This window comes from Cupressus sempervirens, chromosome 9 (genome assembly GCF_028749045.1).
Source record: "Cupressus sempervirens isolate cs-2001-9-10 chromosome 9, ASM2874904v1, whole genome shotgun sequence".
Lineage (NCBI taxonomy): Eukaryota > Viridiplantae > Streptophyta > Pinopsida > Cupressales > Cupressaceae > Cupressus > Cupressus sempervirens.
This window is the reverse complement of record NC_143126.1, coordinates 110759533-110776555: the sequence shown is the minus strand read 5'-3', so window position 1 is coordinate 110776555 and position 17023 is coordinate 110759533. Positions and strand designations below refer to the sequence as shown.

The window sequence follows — 17023 nt, the reverse complement described above, 5'->3', positions numbered from 1 at the left end:
TATGAGGGAATGAACCCTTAGAGTTGTGCAAGGTGCTTAGATGTGCATCAGTGCCCTATGATCTTGATGATTCTTTTGTAATCATGTGTCCATCTATAACCTACAATTATTTCTTTTAGTTTAAAGTGCAATCACTTAAAAAGAATGTTCACAAAGACTTATGAGTGGAGTACCCTTGAAGATTAGCAAAAATACTCTAGAAATACCTTAAATAAGATTCACTAGAGTTTCACTAATTACATGTTTAATTCCCCACTACCCACTAGTAATATCTTCATGACACCAACCCTAGGAGCACCAATTCCTTCCAAGTAGGAGCACCAACTTTAAATATGAAAAAAGAATATGTACAAAGGATTGCTTTGATTCACTTCATAGCATTAACATTAACTTCATTGCTCTATCTAAAATAATTTGAACATCTACAATCTTCAATAATTATAGGGAAACACACTGTTACTTATCTTTCTATTATATCAAATAACAATCAAAAAAAGTATCTTAATTGGAATAAATGGAACACTAATAAACTCATTACTTCTCTAATAGCTACTACATGATATTCAATATATTGGGTTAAAACATTTACACTAAAAAACATATCACCTCTACAAAAGGAACATTTCACATTCTGCATATATCCCAACTTCTTTCAAAAAAAATTCCCTATATTTCAATCTTCATTGGGTAGTTAAAACATAAAATAATCAATTATTTTCTAGAACTGAACAACTAGAATTTGAAAACTGAACTGTCAAGTTTTTGTCTCAATAGCTAGCCATTCTAATTTAAAAGTTGAACCTCATACTCATAGAGAAGAGTGATTATAAACCTTTTTCATTATGATACTATTTCATGTTTGACATGCAATAAAATGTCATTAAAAGTAATTAATAAAGAAACTATCACTAAAATTGATGTTTTGTTATATGTTCCCATCACCATGGTGATAGGATGTAGAAACTTATGTTGCAAGTCTTTGATTTTAAAACTCTAATCCATGTATATTAAATCCTCACTAAGGATCCTACATAACAATTCCAATCAGATCTAAACTTGTCTTGTTCCAAAAAGGACTATATCTTATATTTATATACACACCAAGTCTTAGTTTTTTTATTCAAGATCATAAGAATCTCTTATCATATTATGTCATGGAAAATAGTAAATCAAAGTGCATAGTAATTGATTAGAAAAGCACAAAGTTGTAATGTTCAAATCTCACCTATTGCAATCCTAATGAGAATGTTGTTATGTCATAACCTTATCACATACCAATAGCTTGACATCAATGATAAAAACAAGCCAACATAGTTATGGACCATCTCATTTTCTACATGACCATATTACTTACAGTGCTATTTGTATTGCAGGTGTGATCAAAGCATCAATTTTCTCATGGGTACCAAAAAGAACCCATAAAAAGTCTATAAAGCAAGAGATTAGACTCAAGTAGATAAACTCTAAAGAATCCTTTCTTTGCTAATTCTAGATGTATTTCCCTTTGAAAAAAATAAACTAGATTTCAACCTACTCACAAATGAGACTCTAGATCTATAAAGAGTTAAAATTGTGGAAAAAGATGCATGCAACATGCAAAAGATAGCTATCTAAGTCTACTTAGATAGAAAATCCTAGTTGAAATTAGGTAGAATAACAATGCACAACAAATTGATTACATTTGAGATACAAGCTTAAAGGCTTATCTTGATAGTTAAGGACAAGGAAGTTTTTATGTCTTCTTTCTCTAAAATCTATAGAATTTAATTCTAGTTTAAACTGTTGAGTACCCCTCAATCATTATCATCATAAGTTCAATGCCCAAACTGGTGATTACATCTTCTATGATCTTGTCTTGTACTAGAGGTATTACTTTTTGTTATCCCCTAATTAGGTAAACAACATATACATATACAAATTTAAATATCCATGAACTCTACTCTTGCAAGGTATATATATATATATCTCTGTGTGTGTATAACTTTGACCTAAGTACAGATCTATATTTTAAATTTTTAATAGATATTTTCTCTAATTTGATCTCAGTCTATACCATATTTATTTTCTTTCAATCACACTAATTATATGATGCTTGTTAATTGGATAATATTTTGAAAAACCATTTGAAGAAGACAAATTGAATCTTGAATTCATTAGGATCAATTTTCTAATGCCAAGTATTATCAATTTACTATACATTGAATCCAGTTGATCCTTTCATGACTCCATTCACATTGCCTACTAACTATTTGATATATTGTCCTCTTTTCATATACCATATGTAATAGTACTTAATCAACATTTCTCTATTGCTCTATTGTGTTTCCATTAATTTATGTGAAATATTCTAATGCTATCAAATTATTATTTTTCTATTTATTTTCCCTATTGGTCACTTTTTGTTTAATAATTTTTATTATTGATGTTGTAGGTGGATTTAGTCTTTGTTACCAGAAACATAATTATTTGGAGCTGTAGAGTTTTGAACTTTTTTTAAAATAAATTTTCTCTAGCCTATATGATACAAAGCTATTTCACATGCATCGCTTGATAATTCCAATTACAATGATAAAAACTCACATCAAGCATTTACCAAATTTCATATATTCATACCCTCACACAAGGTTCAACATAAACTTAATAATATTCTCATAGTATACTGTATACAATTAGTAAGCATTCTCCCTAGTCTTTGACATAAATCCTTCTCCTTCTTTTATAATAAATACCCCTCTGCACTCATGCAATGGATTTTTTATTTGTCTACTCCCTAGTTGTAGTAATCCTCACACACTCATTGAACTATATATCCCACTCATACTACATTGGCTTGGAGTGCAATAAACCCCCATCCCTCTTGTGGTCTTTTTGGACTCGTCTATGCAATGTAGGGTTTCATCATCCCTCACACTTCTAACTAAACACTCCTCAAGAGGAAATGTTTTAGGTGTGTAACCACCCTTGCATGTGGTCTTTCTCCTTAACCACCCTAAATCCATCTCCACCTCTTATTTCCCAAAGTCTTCTTTTTTGTAGTCCAAATGAAAAATAGCTATGAAATCTCATTGTTATGTTCGGTCTTCCCTTCTTCTTGGTCATTTTCTGACCAATGTGGCTTTTGGATGCTAGCAAAGGTTGCTGAATTTGACTTTACACCTACCAATTTCATTTACTTGAAAGTATGATAGGTAAATCAATTAGCATTCCCATGGGTAATTATATTCATTCGAAAGTGGTTTCAGCCATGTTCAGGACCACTGGTAGGATGCCCATAAGGAATCCAAGTGTGAGAACTATATTCCTAGAGGCCTTTAGGATCTAGAGTACATTGATGGAATTATTTTGTCAATATAGAATTCACATCCTTTTATTATTTGTATATTCATGCATTTTGTGACATACATAAAGTTTTATATCCCGACTTATGGAAATATTTTATAAGGGATAGTAAAGATTGATAATTAGACTCTTGATGTGACCATGAAAATATTAGGTTACAACTATCCCTAAACCAAAATGTGAGAAAGAAGCTAACTAGAGGTTGTAAATCAAGGAGTGATAATCCAATGCAACAGAGTATATGTGACCTAGTAAAGAGGTCAGCTCCCTACAAGCTGATCCTACACTATATTGCATCACTAAATGTATGATTATCCCTCTTTTTTCGACCTTTGAATTGATCTTTAGTATTAACCATTTCATTGAATAAAAGGGCTTAGAAAATTTGAGAATATTAAAAAAAAAGGAATCATGAGACAAAAACAAAGCTCTATCAAGAGATCATTAAATACCAATTGAAATCTAATCCCTTGATAGAATTTTATGAAACTACATGCAATCTTGGTCGCACATAGAAATTATTTTGAAGCTTTTCATTTGATGAGATGCCCAAGCACTCAGTTACTAAAATTAATCACGATGTAATTCTACTATGATGGAACTTGAGGCTTTGGCTGTAATATTCAAAGTATGTACTCACGTATGTTTGGAAGTATATTGTGTTCTATAAGAAAGGGATAGCTTATAGGCATATGTTCATGTTTCTCAATAATAATAAAAAGGTATGTCTTAGTAAAGTTGCATGGTATGCCTTAGCAGGATCATAAATATTTGCAAATTTTTCCATATTGAGGTCATGTGCAATTGCACATTCACATAAAAGTTTAAGTCCTTCTAAGAGATATTGATCAACAACCCTGAGAAGATCCTATGTTATATTTATCATACTAAATCTCATCATTAGTGCAAAAAATCCCTAGCTTATATTTAGAATTTCATTGGCCTTTTCCTCTTTCTTCATGTAGCCTCCATCAAACATGGCATATAATGTATCTGGTGATGCTAGTAATGCAATTCGATGAGCATAGAACCACCTCCCCTCTATTAAAAAAGTAACATCTGGAAATGTTTTACTATTTACATTTTTATTATCCAAGTAAGCCTAAGGTATTGGAGGTGGAAGAGCTTCATTTATTAGATATTGTATAGCAACCCTCTTTGCTAGAGTACGTAATGCAACAGCCCATCATGCTACTATTTTGATGTTATACTTGGTGATAGAAGACCAAAAAGTACTTCCAAACCATTATTATCAACAAAAATCATCCTCTAATCATCGGGAGACAACAAATGAGTAAGAGACAAGGTGATGCAGAGCATCATTGATCCTTTCCATATCTTCATTTTTGATGCAGAGCATCCACATCCTTTTCCAAAATCTATAAATAAACACATCATTCACTATCATAGAACAATAAAAATAAAATAAAATTTTACAATCTAATATTCTCTCATATGAAGCCACTAAGAAGCTCATAATCCACTTCTATTTCTATAACCAACATCAATCAAAACTAAATTCTTGTAGCAAAGCCTCATCAAAATCATTAACACTCAACTATGACAAGTTCACATTTTTTATTTAATAACAATCATTCTGAATCATTGACTCCTCTTAAATATCAACAACCATGTTCCACTTGTAAGTTCTTTAGAAACCCTATTCAAATCCTAGATTTGAAATCATTAACAAATTTATCATTCAATACAAATTATACTTCTTGATTCCAAATCATAAAATACTCTATTTAAATTAATTCCACATATTTTTGCACCAAAAGTTCATGGTTTTGGTCCAAATAAGAGCACTGCCGATTTATATGCTTAATTGAAATTTTTTTCTTTAAATAACTAGTTCTTGGAAGCAACTAATTCAAACAAGAGACACATGAACCAAATAAACCAACCAACATGTAAAAATAATCAACAACTCTACCAAATACACTATAAAAAAAAAAAACTTCCATTCATTGCATAAGACTTATGATCAAATCACAACTATCCAAGTTATGACAATTTTGATAGTACTCCACTCTATGGCTTATAACTTTCGAACCTACAAAAACTTCTTAAATCATTTTGGTTAGAATATTTCAAATTAGGTTTCTAGAAACCTGTCAAAATTGGAGAAACATCTGACAGTTACAAATAAAGTTATGGTCCTTGCACAGAGGCCAAAACTTAACTGTCACAAATAGTAAGAAATCTACATCTTTAGATTAACAATCAACAATAGTTAAATTCAAAAGCACAACACTGATCATTTAGCCACGTATAAATATATTTCATTCATTATTAGATGTTATAAACATCTATTCTATCCCTTTACAATCACCATATATATATATATATATATATATATATATATATATATATATATATATATATATATATATATATATATATATATATATATATATATATATATATATATATATATATATATATATATATATATATATATATATATATATATATAGAGATATATAGACACACACACACACACACACACACACACACACACACACACACACACACACACACACACACACACACACACACACACACACACACACACACACACACACACACATGCACACGCACACGCACGTGCACGCGCGCGCGCACACACACACACACACACACATATTCATTCACTCTAACACATGATTGTGTTATCATCTCTGTAGAATAATGGTGATAGTCAGAGGTGAAATTGATCACACATGTTCCCATCTTTCTCTAACTTTAGACCATGCCTAATTTCAATCATTCTTTGTCAATTTACAAGTCTTGGACAATCACAAACTAATTACATAACATAACCGCTCAATTCCTATGATATGTTTAGCATAACATTCCAAAATTTTCAATTTTGTAATTTTGTACCTTTTGTATTTAATACAACATTATTGATAACCTTTGACAATTGATATCATTTTGGATAACATAGCCTTGTATTTGTATTTAAGTAGACTTAAGTAATCTTCTCACATAATGAATGAAATTTTGGGCTTAAACTAGCATAATGTTTCATATTGGCTTGCTATAGCTTTCAAACATCTGGTAGTTGAGAGGGTGCACTTGCACCAATTTCGAACATTATGTTACTATCATGACAATGACTAAAGAGAGGAAATATCAAACTTAAACATATATTCTTTAAAATGAGGCCAATAATAAACTGGTAAACTACTCTCAATCTTAACTAGTACTCAATAAATATCCATGCATCTCCATATTTAAGACAATTCCATTCTTTTTAAAACAACCAAATATTGATTCCATCTTGGGTCTCTTATGGCATATCCAAACTGATATATGATCAAATCACTAAGTTAGCTTTGTTACCTAATACCATGAATCTATTTAATGAAAACAAGGCTAATCAGAAACTTTCTATTAGTCAATTTTTAATTCCAATTTATGTGATGTTGATCCACAAAAACAATCTTATTTAAAATAGATTGAATTTTGCATCTGAATTGGTTATTTACAATAGATATCTAATTTAATAATATCAAAATTCTCTCCTTTAAAATGATAATAATTAATCGCCTTCAAACTAGTTTTGTGACTAAAAAATGGAAAGGAGAATTGATCCTAATTCCCAAATGAACAACAAGAACCATTATACACATAATTGATACCATCACTACTTCATTTGGTTTGAATACATGAAAGATAGAAAATTGATGTAGTAAGATATAGATTGAAGTCCATGATAAAATAAACTAGATAATAGTTACAAGTCTAAGATTTAACCATTCAAGGCGTCATTTCAAATCCCAATTTTGAACTTACATCTATATTTCCATACAAAGGCCTTATCAATTCATGAGATTGATATTAAAAACATGCCTAGACTAAATCAAAATTTGTAATTATTCACATAGTATCATATTATCTAGAAAAATATGATACAAAGAATTTGGTAGACTGCAAAAAGATAGCTTCATTCTATAAATGTCTAGATTACTATTGAAAGGGAATGATCATAAATAAGAGATAAAAGTCAATTCAAATGATAAACAAAACCAATCTAAACTAGATTGATCATATTTAATGAGTTCTATAATGAAGCTTAACATTAAAATTTTAATGAACCTAAGACATCAATAGAAGAAATCATAATAGGCTTAACATGCATAACCAATAAAAATGAAAACCAATTTTCAAAACATGAATATGCCTATCAATACTAGAATAAATATACAAAACTTTTTATTCAATATTTCAAAATAATCTAGACTATCATTTGCACAAGTGATAACCAAAGGGATGCTAATTACAATTTCATTTTCATTCTCCCTCTACTGTCTCGAACTCAATAAATTTCATCATATTTAAAACATTTGAGTAGTTAAAAATTCTTTTTTGATTACATGCCTTTTCATATTCCCCAATTACAAATTGGCACAACTTGAAAAATTAAAAGTTTTTCAAGTTTTATGCGTTTACATACATATGGATTTAATTCATTTTTATTAATAAGACAACATTAGGTTTTCCATAAAAAATTGATCAAATTAAATAATCTATTGGTGCTTCTGTACCACAAGAAAACACATCTTTGAACATTTTTTTTAGATATATGCATTACATAGAGAAAGTGCTTCAGTACTCTTCCATTAAGTTTCTCCTCTAGAATTTTCAAGGTCTTTGCCACACAATCCTTTGAATCCTAAACAATCAATTCTACATCATGTAAATTTTGTACTCCTCCCTACTTTACAATATTAGAAACATTCTCCTCATTATCTGCCACCCATATAGAGAAAAAGTAGCATTGTGTTGGATAGATCCATTTTTATAATTAAGCAGGTACAAAAATGGAGTTAATCCACCATCATGAACAATGCTAGCTTGGTTATGTTAATTATGTGCTAATCTACATCTCCATCTCCTTCAGTTGGGGATCAAACATTTGAAGCATATTTGAATGAGGTCAAACAACCCCTCTTTGGACAATGTGCACCTTGCATTCAAGATTAGTTGTAGTAAATTACCCTAGTGATAAAGCAGCTTCCCTTTGGCTCTCATGACACCTTGAACTCAAGAGACCAATTACAGGTTGCACAACTCCAACAAGAAGAAAGTCCTTCTATATATTAAGAGATTATTGCACCAAATTCCTAATCACACCAACTACTTCATAATGGATGCCAACATATTTAGAATGCAACATTAGGCTAAGAGTTGGAAATACATTGTATTCTACAATCTGGGTCTTGTTTGGTTCATTTTTAAATGACAGTTCACAAAGTACTTGCTCTTTCTTGTTTCACCTTGGTGCAAGTTGATGTAAGAAAATCAACAACATGAGGAATTCCTTGTTTCATTTTGACAAGAGTTTTGATAGCACCATTTTCATGGGCTAGATTTGTGATAGCATTAGCAGCTTTTCGAAGGACACCATTCAAAATATGATTTTTGGAACCATTTCCATGCCTTAGCAAAGAAACAAGACCAAAAAGAGCACCAACATTTGCAATATATCATTGATGCTCTGGCTTCACTGTAGGAAGCTCCAATGCAACACAACCTCCTTTTTGACACCATTCTCATACATAATAGGTCCTTTTTCTGACCAACTTGAGGTGAGTGAAGGTGTTGAAATAAATATGGGATGGCCCCTTCTCCTACTATAAGGTCTATGTGCTCTATGTGTTTGGAAAATTATGCAATAGGATGAGTAGTGCATCTAGCAGTGCAGTGACTAGCCTCCCACCATGAAATTGGTTCTAAATGAAATGGTTTAATATTTCTAGAGAAAAATGATGCCCTGATGAGTTTTCTTGTGGCATTTTTGAGTTTGACATAATGATATATTGGAACTGATTAAAGTAAATTCTTTAAAGACCTAGGATCTTTAGGAAAGCATATGTAAACATGATTAACACTATGATAATGTGGAGAGTCTATTCCTTTCAGGCTTGATGTATATGATTGCAAGAATTTTGAAGGAATACATTTTATAATTGCTTGCTTACTTGTACCATCCATTTTATAATATATTATAGTTGTTCTATTGGTGATCACTTATATTATGCCTCCTAGGCTATTAAATGAAGGACATACAACAAAATGTCACTTACAGTTCTACTATCACTAATAACATCTATAGACTAGTATGATAGTTAGGGGGTTATTAAGTAAAACCTTGTGATTGTTCCTCTAGACTGATCATCACTAAAAAAATTGACCAAATAATGTTATTTAAGGACGCTTCAACTTCTTATGCTTGGTATTGAGAATCAAGTTTGATGATATAGAAGTGCAGAGTATATGACTTCAGGTTGTAGAGTGTTTGTTATTAGTGATAAAAGATATTGTAATATTTGTGCTAATTTTTTATCAAACTATTAGAAACACATTCAAATGGTTTTCTTTATTCCTTTTATGAGATAATGTTCAGCAAGTGAACTACAAGTTTTTGTCATATTATTAATTATCTCTATAAGAGATATTGTGAGAAGTTTGATATTAGTTGTTATAATTATCTATCAATAACAAATGCATATTTCTAGGGTGATATTTCTTTACTTAATTTGAAGAAGATAAATAAAGGTATTGTATTTTATAGGCTAGGTTTTTCACCTAAGGGAGAGATTTTTCGAAGGATAATCTTTTGTGTTGCCATGTATTACATTTATTATTATTGCATGCTATGCTCTTTCCATTTTTATTACATTTCTGGTTATTCCAAGTTGACCTAAATGCTCATTTTCTATATCAAGTTATGTGATAATTCAAATGTATTTAATCTATATCATACTTTTGTTAAGGTGAATCTTAGCTAATAAATATTGGTAGGTAAACTAGTCTATTTGATTTTTTTGATTTATGTGTTTTTGTTTTATATTCTACATCATACATCCTAGGTGATGGAATGACAAGGATGTAGTGTATGTGCCATGCAGACATCTATAGTTTTGTCATGGTAGCTTGCCAAGTAGGGTATTTGGTTGTATGAGATTTTGACTGTTCTTTGATGAGATATTTGGTAGAAGTAATCATTCTTATAGATGGACTAAATTGGATTCTATAGACCTTGGAGATTCCTATCTGGAGGCTATTATGAAATTTAACTATTGTAGTCACTAATTATTAATTTACTATCATAAATGATTATTAAACTATCAAAAAAAAATTCCTAGCTAATATCAAAAAATAACACAACTGCAACTTCACTTATAAAATATGGAAAGAAATGCACAACATAATGAACACAATACTTTTGGACAAATTGTCCCTAGGAAAACCTCGAAAGGAAAACCAATTCTATAGATGAGGAATTATACTAAACTTTAGCAAATGAAGAGATACAAAATTTCTTGCCTCTCATTGGCTAAACTCTGACAACCTCCTAATTTTTCCTGTTGATATTCCTCCATTTTTACCCCTAGCACTATCACTGTGCCCTTGCTAACACTACAAGACTGTTTGTTAATGCTGCAAACTTACAAACTCATTTCCTAGCATTGCAAATGTTTCTCCAAACTTCTTTGTTGTCCTTCCAAATTCAACCTTGACCTCCTTATATAGTACTCTTGTTGGGAAACCAATGATCGAGATTGATTCTCAATTGATGATTGATATTAAAACAATTTAACAACCCTAACCAAGTTAGTTTCTAGTTGTTTCCAAAAGTGGTCAATTAATTAAAAAATATTTGTCTCTAATCTAACTAGTTAGTTAGCAAAACAAAATTACTTGCTAAATAATAGCATATGGACAAACAACTATCCAAAGCTAACTAAACTAACACTCCCTCTTAGTGAGGAAGTTATTCTACATGACACCTAACTTATCTCTAAAGAAGATAAATTTTTCCTTCCCTAATGCCTTAGTTAAAATGTTTGCTACCTGCTCCTTTATAGGTATGTACTATAGCTGAACAACTCCCCTTTGTACATAATCTTTAATGAAGTGAATTCTGATATCTCATGAAACATTAGATTCTTAGAGAACTTGATGCAACTTTGATTATCACAATGTATCACAATAGTTTCAACCTTCTGACCAAAAAAGGCTACTAACAACTTTCGAAGCCATATAGCTTTACATATCACCATGCTAGCTGCTAGATATTTTATTTCTACTTCTTGTTGAACCAAGAAACAACTCCTAATCCCAAACTGAAACAACACCCTAAAGTGCTCCTTTTGTCCATTATACTTTCTTCCCAATCTACATCAGTATAGCCTATCAACCTGATACCTTTAGCTCAAACATACCTAATCCCATACTCAACTATACCACACAAGTAACAATACATCCTTGGCCACTATCCAATATATTCTCTTTGGTTCAACCATGAACTAACTAAAAGAGTTAACTACAAATGCTATATCTATCCTAATGTTGACCAAATACATAAGCAAACCAATCAACTATCTATATAAAGTGGGATCTACATCCTTCTCCCTAGATTTATCTACCTTCCTCCAATTTGTGATCATGGGTGTAGACATGGCTTTACAATCCTCCATCTTGAATTTCCTCAAGATATTACTACAATATTTCCCTTTACCAAGGAAAATCTCCCCATTTGTCTACCAGACTTCCATGCCTAGAAAGTAGTGCATAAGTCCCAAATCCTTCATCTCAAACTCTTCTAAGAGGTTCCTCTTGTAGTCCACTATAAGTCCTAGTGAACCTGTAAGAAATAAGTCATCCACATAAAGAAAAAGAATGAGAATCTCACCCAAAACCATCAAGTAGTAGTGGTTAGCATCTACTTCACTCTACACAAAGCCCATTTTCTACAAGTATGTGTCAATGCACTCATACCATGCTCTAGGAACCTACTTGAGTCCGTACAATGCTTTCTTCAATCTGCACATGTGGGTCTCTTTACTTTGTGCTACAAAGCCTTTTGTTTGTTCTATGTATACCTCCTCCTTCAACTCACCATTAAGGAATGTTGTCTTGACATCCATTTGATGGATCTGCCATCCCATCTATGCTACAAGTGAGATTATAGCTCATATAGAAGTATACCTGGCAACTGGAGCATATGTCTCCTCATAGTTTATTCCCTCCTTCTAAGAGAATTCCTTTCCCACAAACCTCATCTTGTATTTCTCAATGCCACCATCTGTACCATGCTTTATCTTAAAGATCCAGCATGATCCAACTACTACCCTATCTATTGGTCTAGGTACTACCTCCCACACATCATTTTGCATCATTAAGGAATATTCCGCAACCATAGCATCTCGTCATACCTAATTTTTTGTAGCTTCTTGATAGCAAGAAGGCTCACTATCTACTAGCTAACTAACTAATGCCACATAGTCATTGAACTTGGCTAGTTGTCTATGCTATCTAGTACTCTTCCTAGGATCTCCCACAAACTCCTAAGTATCCCTTTCTATATCTAGAACCTCATGGTTCCTACTAAAAACTATAGAGGATGAAATGTCAACCTCTAAGTCCTCTAGATGCATTTCCTCTTGCACCTATTGCTTCATACTCTCTGAATCTTCACTACCTAAGTCTACACTCATATGGGTAACTATACTTGAGCTTTGCTACCATTGACTTGGTCTTGGAGCTTCTATTGGCTACTCACTCTAATCATCTGCTAGCAAATCTTTGGATCTCCTAAATGGCTTATTCTCCATGAACTTGACATCATGTCTAAAAATAATTTTTTAGTCCCTAGAATGAAAATCCTATATGCCTTTGAGGTCTCACTGTACCCAATAATGTACCCCTTCTCTACAATTTGATCTAACTTTGTACATGTATCTCCAGGAATATAACAATATGCCAAACTCCTGAATATCTTGAAGTGACCAACATTTGGATTTTTCCCTATGGTCCTCTGGTGTCATCTTCCCTAGCACCTTGTGTGGAACTCTATTTTGGATGTAGACTATTGTATTACACACCTCTACCCATAAGTAACAAGTTATGTCGTGGTCATGTAGCATAGCTCTTGCTACCTCTAATATAGAATGCTTCTTCCTCTTAGTAACTCCATTCTATTTTGGATTGTAAGAAACAATCCATTCTCTCTTCATTCCTTGTCTAGTACAGAACTTCTAGAAGACATTTCTTTTATACTTGCCTCCATGGTCTAACTGAATAACCTTTATCTTATTTCCTATCAAATTCTTGACAAGAGCCTTGAACTCTTAGAATCGACTGAAAGCCTCATCCTTAGTCTTCATGAAGTATATCCAGGTCTTTCTAGAGAAATCATCAATAAAAGTAATATAGTACTCATATCCTCTAAGAGATTTCTTTGACATTGGTCTACAAACATTTGAATGTACTAGATCAAGAAAACCCTTAGATCTAGTGTCAATCCTTAGAAAAGATGCTTTTTTGAACTTCCCCAACACACATCCCTTACATACATCATCATGGTTTGTGCTCACCTTTGGAATACTTCTAACCATCTCATGAAGCAATCTAAGTGCTCCATGATGAATATGGCCCATCCTCCTATGCCACGGCTCTCCAAGATCTTTAGGATTATTGCTGCTCAAGAGTGCCTTAGGAGTATCAAATTATAACCTATAAAGGCAACCATTGCTAGCTCCTATAGTTATGGGTGATTTCCAATCCTTTTTCTTAATCAACACATATGTCCCTCTAAAGAGTACATTATACCCCCTATCCTAAAGATTAGATAAAAAAATCAAATTCATACCTAAACTTGGCACATGTAACACATCATGAAGTGGAATTATCTTTCCATTCTCCTTCTAAAACTAAATAGTCATTTTCCCAACTAGGTTGAGTTTGGACAAGTTTAGCATAGAAATCTAGATGTTGGTGTCCTCCTCCTTGTAACTAGAGTAGTAATCTCTAACTCTTCTCATATGAAATAATGCCCCACTATCTATATACCAAACACATTGTGAGGTTGAGCTAGCCATACAAGCTATGAGTTCAAATTCATCTTCCATTCTACTAGAGAGTTCTTTTGCACTTGCTGAAGCTCTCACCTATTTCTTACCCTTCTTCCTCTCTGGGAAATCACTGACATAGTGGCCAAACTCATGACATCCAAAGCACTTGACCTTAGAAAGGTCATCCTTCTTCTTCTTGCTTTGTGAATTTGATCCTTTGCTAGATCCCTTCTTTGTTTTCCCTTTACCTGCTAGGGCAATGTTCTCTTGTTCCGCCTCATCTTTCTAACTCTCATTGGCCATGTTGACTAGACTTAGTCTAAACTCCCCCTGAGTGAAATTAGTCCATATTCAATCCCAACTTAGTAAAGTATCTTGTCCACTAACAACTTGAACAAAGATAGTCCATTGTTTAGTAAACCAATTTTGGGCTATTCTCACTAGCTTGTCATCACTAGGGCTATCTCCAGCATCTACTAACTTATCCTTGACAAGCCTAAGCCTAGTGAGGTAACTTGTGACATCTTCTCCCTAGTTCATCTGGGTATTCTTTAGCTTCTCTCTAAGAATCAACTTCCTATTGGTGGTAGCATTCTGGTATAGATTCAGAATGGTGTCCCACATCTTCTTCACCATATTTCACTCTACAATATGTGGATCAATATGATCCCTGACAACATCAAGGATAATCCTCCTCACCTTGGCATTGTCCTTCTTATATGTTGCAAGCTGTGTTGCGTCCATTCGTATAGGTACATCATTGGTAGCATAATTATTGATACCATTCTCTTCCAACAATAAAGAAATTATGGCCTTCTAGACACCAAAATTTGAGGCACCATCCAATCTATCCTAATGTCTCAAACTAGATGAAGCCATCTCAAGGGATTAAGGAAATAATAAATCTAAAGAGATTGAAATTTATTTCCTAGGGCACAACTCTTCTACCCTTAACAATGCTCTGATACCATGTGAAAATTAACTATTGCAATCACTGATTATTAATCTCCTATCATAAATGATTATTAAACTACCGAAAAAAAATTCCTAACTAATATCAAAAAATAACACAACTGCAACCTCACTTATAAAATATGCAAAGAAATGCACAACACAATGAACATAGTATTTTCTAACAAATTGTCCTTAGAAAAGCCCCTAAGGGAAAACAAATTCTATAGATGAGGAATTCTATTAAACTTTAGCAAATCAAGAGATACAAAATTCCTTGCCTCTTAGTGGTAGAACTCCAACAACCTCCTAATTTCTACTGCTAATATTCCTCCACTATTATCCCCAACACTATCATTGTGCCCTTGCTAACACTGCAAACTTACAAACTCACTTTCTAGCACTATAAATTTTTCTCCAAACTTCTTTCTTGTCCTTCCAAATGCCCCCCTAACCTCCTTTTATACTACTCCTATTGGGAAACCAATAGCTAATATTGATCCTCAATTGATGGTCGAGATTAAAACAACTTGACAACACTAACCAAGTCAATTTCTAGTTGTTTCAAAAAGTGGTCAATTAATTAGCAAATATTTGTCTCTAATCTAACAAATTAGTTAGTGAAACAATTACTTGCTAAATAATAGCATATGGATGAACAACTATCCAAAGTTAACTAAACTAATAGCTATGAGTCAGACAATATTATTTTTAGAGTGGTAATGGCATCAAGAAATATCCATTTTGCAAACATGCATGAAGTGCCAAAAGTTATTGGTGCAATCCTAAAAACCATACAACATGTGATGTAGGTGAAGTGAAAATTAGCATCCATCTTACAATGAAATATAATATTACTATTGAAAGCAATGTATATAAACTATTGGAATATCTAGTATGCTCAAATTCTATATATCCTCTTTTTCATCAGGCTTCAAAAACTCTAAACCTTGATGAATTTTGTTATTCTTTTCTATGTGTTAATTAACCTTGAAAAATGTGTGGTAAGTTATCTCTTTTATCTAAGTTAAAACCTACATAGTATAGTTTTGGTTTTTTTAATTGTCCATGACTTTTGATAAAATATGATTAAATTATTCCAGTTAGATTCTCTTTCCTAATGTAATTCATTATGTTCTTTAGTTTTAATATGGAAGATCATTACATCTCTTTTTGTTTCACTCTATCTCTATATAATTCATTTGACATGAAACAAAAGAAATGTGAAAATGATTCCTACCTTTATGAAAATTTGGCATTTTATTATTTCCCATTTAGTTGAAAGACAATTATAATTTAGTTTACCAAGCTAATCTTGGTCCCAACTGATACTACCATGGTTCTATTATGTTAGGCAACATGTACCCATGTTTGGACAAGGGCATCTCACCATCCTTCCAACTAAGGATTTTTTCTTTTCAATGACCAATTATGTTTTTGCATTCATATTTATCACTAAAATATCAATTATTAGTACCTCCCAAGTTTTTTAGTATACATTTTTTAGCTCAAAAGTTAACCTCCCTTCTACTGTCCTCTTTTTTTGGATAAAAGTCCAGTATTTTATAAAAAAGAAATATTTTCAAATGATTTACAAGTTAGCAAAACAAGAGGCTTGTACTTGTTTGAGTATATGAAAGATGAGTGTTTAGTCCTTTGAACCAAAACCCTTCTCTAAACAACAAAATCATCAAAAAGCTACTAGAAAACTAATTCTATTCACATATATACCAATATGTAAACTCTACACATTCACGAATTCTTCAACCAATATGTAGATTCAAGCGTATTGATATCTTTACCCAATGTAATATGATTACTAATGTATGGAATCCATTTAAATTTCATTATGCTATTAAACT

At 32.1% G+C, this 17023-nt stretch overlaps 1 pseudogene; it reads right to left on the bottom strand.

The window, feature by feature from the left end:
* Positions 1-4021: 4021 nt before the first annotated feature.
* On the bottom strand, positions 4022-4683 carry LOC149537798 (ARM REPEAT PROTEIN INTERACTING WITH ABF2 pseudogene; annotated as a pseudogene).
* Between the last annotated feature and the right edge of the window lie 12340 nt (positions 4684-17023).